Below are 4,529 nucleotides of genomic sequence, written 5' to 3' on the forward strand. Positions count from 1 at the left end.
CTAATTCACGCGAATCCTAAAGGTAGCTACCGGGTTTAACACCCCCACCCAGAATGTTTACTAGACGGAAGAGCTAGTGGGCGTGGTGTTTAGTACTTCGAGGTTTACATATTATACAGACGAGATGTTCTGTTTTTGGGGATATCATTTATGCGTATTATATATTAAGGTCGGTTATCAAGCCAAGCAATGAATGAAAAGTGAATGTTATGTATCGAGGGAATGATTTTATACACAGGTTATGTGTATGATATTTTTGTACACGAGATATGTGTACGGTTACTAAGATTTATGAAAATGGTTTCGTACACGAGATAGGTGTACTGTATTTGAATCTTGTGGTCTATCAAAATGATGAATTTTTATTGTTTACGATAAACTTATGAACTCACCAACCTTTTGGTTGACACTTTAAAGCATGTTTATTCTCAGGTATGAAAGAAATCTTCCGCTGTGCATTTGCTCATTCTAGAGATATTACTTGGAGTCATCCATGACATATTTCAAAGTCATCCATGACATATTTCAAAAGACGTTGCATTCGAGTCATTGAGTTCATTAATATTATTACTAAGTCAATTATAGTTGGATATATTATGAAATGGTATGCATGTCACCAACTTTCGATGTAATGAAAATTTGTCTTTTAAAAACGAATGCAATGTTTGTAAAATGTATCATTTAGAGGTCAAATACCTCGCGATGAAATCAACTATTGTGAATCGTTTATAATGTATATGAACGGGACCTTTCAGTCGGGTTTCATTCAAAGGTTACAAACCCTATAGCCGACGTATTTCGTTCTTACAGTTGTCCTAGACTAAACCCCAACCGAATACACGTTCCTAGGCGTCGATTACATCAACTTTTGTTGGTATTATTGATCTCGAAGTGTAATAGTATTCGTTATTGCCATAGATTAGTGATTTCCGCCTCTAATCTAGTTAGTACGATTAATCTAAGATCCTTATTACGTCTACAGTTAGTTCCCATGCATTCTGTCAAATTTAGTTGACTTTCCCAAATGATATGGTTGATTGATTTTCATGAATTCAAGTTGTCTAATATATCGATAAAGTCGACAAAAGAAACTGCTTTTATTTTACAAGAACAATATCCGGAGAGGCTCGGTTTAGCCATTTTCTACAACCCACCTAAGTTCTTCGAACCATTTTATAAGGTACGCAAGCTATATCATCTCTTACACCTCATGGGTCATTACAAGAACAAACAAGACCCAAATATATAAGGTATACAGAGGGTACACTTTGACTTGTGAAGTCATAACTGGTACTTTGGAAATTCAAAGCAGATATGAAAATTTTCTCTAAGCTAACAGTTTTATTTTTATTTTTTTAAATTTAAGTGTTTCCAAATGTTTAATTTAGTTTATCATAAATATTATTTTGAGAATAGCACCACTGTGTAAGTTTAGAAATTTGCAGTTTGACTTCAAAAAGTCAAATTATGTTACTTGTTGAAGGAAAAAAAAAGGAAACTCTACCTAAAGATCTAAAAACTAAGCTAACCCCATTGTAATTAGAGGTTAGGCTGTTAGAAATGAGTTAAACTGTCAAGACGGTACTTTGAAAACACTAAATTGACAGGTTTGACCTCAAAAGTCAACTATATCCTTTATCTAAAAAATGGTTTTATTGTAGGTGGTGAAGCATTTCCTAGAGCCCAACAAACAAAGTGATATTTATATACTCTGATGATCCTAATACTAAAACCATAATGGAAAACTTATTTTGCATGGATGAACTCGAGTCTGCATTTGGTGGAAAAGGCGAAGAAGGTTTCGAGATCAAAAAATATGCAGAGACAATGAAAGAAGATGATTTAAAGAGGGTTCAGTGGCGAACCCAAGTGTATAGCTATGGGGTCCTATGACCCCACATGTGTAATTTTTTTTTAATAATCTACTCTCCAATTTGTATAGGACACCACTAAATTTAAGTATAAGACCCTATATATATTCAGAATTTATAGATTTTTAAAGGTAAATGACCACTAAAATACCTTTGAAATATAATTTGTATTGGAAAAAAAATTCGGGACCCCATTGAATTTTGATCCTACATTCGCCACTGAGAGGGTTGCTCTTCATACAGGACAAAACATCCCCGGGCCTAATCCTAACCCTAATCCCAAAGCTGAAAAAGCAACGGATACAAAATATGTAAACAGAGCTAATGAAGAAGAAATATTGGCTGAGGCTCGAAAATGAGGGGGCCTAATTGAACATTCTTCTTTCACAAATTGTAAATCAAACAAAAGTCAAACCCAATGCTTAGCAAAGTCAACCACTAAAAAACTAGATCAAACAAAAGGACCCATAACACTTTAATTGGATTAAAAAGGGATAGCATACGAAACACAAAAACAATATAAATCTTTAAGTATAACCATCAAACAAACAGAACCAAATGTTTTCTAGTAATCAAAAGGAAGACCAATATGTCACAAAATGCTCAACCGCTTCTAGTTCGGGGAGATAAGGCACGATCTATCATCCTTGTTTATTCCACCTGATACACCACAACATTATAAAACACGAAATTAAATTAAATTAATAAATTACATTACAATAATAACACTATGAAGAAATCAAATATGTTGTCACTAACCTTTTTAATTAGAACTCCTTGAAGCTGGATTCGATTCTTGGAGAGTGTCTTGGTGCTGGCTCTGGGCCCCATCCCCCTGCACCGCCAGCTGGTCAGACTCATGAATCTCCCCATCATTCGAAAGCTCGTCAAACGACTCATAAATTTCCTCATCATCCGAAAGCTCATCAAACAACCGAATATCAAGCTGGTATCGAAGTAAGCCACCAATTCCACCGAAACCCCTACAAAACTGTGATCCCTCTTGCGAATTGTTACTCACCAATTCAAACGTGCACCCAAAGTTCTTATACTCGTTAGCAAACCACTCGAGCAGAGACAACTTCTCCTGAACTTCCAGCTCAGCATTCGTGACCGCATCTCTAAAGTTACTCTGATCACCTTCCTGGTCCTTGTTCAACTGCTTTATGATAATTTCACCCGTGTCGCTATTTTTTAGCACAAAACGATTGATATCAAGATTTTCCCACACGATTAGAATTTCAACCGCACCCATCTCTAAAGCCTTCAATGTGTCTTCAACACTGAATACATATTTCCCAGTATCCCGATTAATATGTTCAAGATATTTCCCGATCAAACGTTTTTCTTGTATAAACCTCACATTACCCAAAATTTCGGAAGACAGATCAATAGCATGATTGAAGCCAATCGCACCACCGTAAGCCACATCTACAACTTTCAAAATTTTAGCTTTAAGACGAGGATCAAACATGTCAGACTGACTAAGCTCGGTTTTAAAATCACCACAACCAGCAAGAATAAGTCCAGAAACATTCGGTTGACTAGTAGCCGGATTAATGTAAAACTCTCTCGCCAGCTCAGCAGTCTTCCTCACGTAGTTGTGACGCTTCTCCATTCGAAGACGCGCAAACCTAAGCGCAGATTGCCCTCCACGCCTATGACTTTTGGGTAAATCAACATCGAATTTGTGTAACACTTCCCTAGCGTTACCGCTCAGTGTCCCAAAAAGGGTCCCGTTACCATCCATGACTATGAAACCAAATTTATCATCATCTTCCAACACTTGACTTACAGCTTCAGTATGAAACTTGTTGTCACAACGATACAGTGAGGCGTTAATGGGGTTAAGCAGTTCAAAGTCGAATGTGACCTTTTTCTCTTTACCATCATCAGTTAGTATAGTTCCGGTGTAGAGTACGAGCCCATTTGGAGGAATCTTGTTGTATAGTTTGAGTCTCTGTTGAGCAGATGTTATGGCACCTAAAACAGACTGGCGGTTGACTCTGCTCTTAATGTTTGATGCGGTTCAGAATTCGTGGCCAAGCATCTTTGTGACTCGAGATATTTGATCACGTGGGGGCATGATAAGAGAAATCATGCTTGTGCCATTGCCTCTTGCAGCTTCCAATGCTTTAATAAGCTTCTTCATCTTCCATATCTCGATGTTCTTATCAGTTTCTTTACCATTCGACATTGTGAACAAGTGATTATCTGCTGAAAGGCAGAAAATAGTTAAGAGGTATTTACTATTGGCTATATTGGAACTGGCTTTCAAAATATGCTAAGCCTAAAAATATAACATAAAGAAAACAGTTGACAAAAGAAACAATTTATGTTTAAATATACATATAGATTCAGATGATGCATTCATGTTGAGAAATAACATAATTGAAGTATAGTTGAGGAGTATTTACTACGGAGTACGACTTGCACTGTGGTCATATATATACACAAAGCAAATATAATAGATGAAACATAGGGCTATTGACCAAAACAACTATAACGATTCACCCTAAAAAAAAAATTGCCAAGATGCCCTCGCAAGTAGCAAGGTGTCATTACCTAGAAAACTCATGTCCTGAACGAGTGGTCAAGTCGCAAGGGCTTGTGAGCCATTTGCGATTGTGCAATACTTGTGTTTGCGACTTGGGCCTA

The 4,529-nt window shown here is 36.7% G+C and overlaps 1 pseudogene; it reads right to left on the reverse strand.

The window, feature by feature from the left end:
* Positions 1 to 2,344: 2,344 nt before the first annotated feature.
* LOC139847796 (eukaryotic peptide chain release factor subunit 1-3-like) lies at positions 2,345 to 4,068 on the reverse strand (annotated as a pseudogene).
* Positions 4,069 to 4,529: the final 461 nt, after the last annotated feature.

This window comes from Rutidosis leptorrhynchoides, chromosome 5 (genome assembly GCF_046630445.1).
Source record: "Rutidosis leptorrhynchoides isolate AG116_Rl617_1_P2 chromosome 5, CSIRO_AGI_Rlap_v1, whole genome shotgun sequence".
Classification (NCBI taxonomy): Eukaryota; Viridiplantae; Streptophyta; class Magnoliopsida; order Asterales; family Asteraceae; genus Rutidosis; species Rutidosis leptorrhynchoides.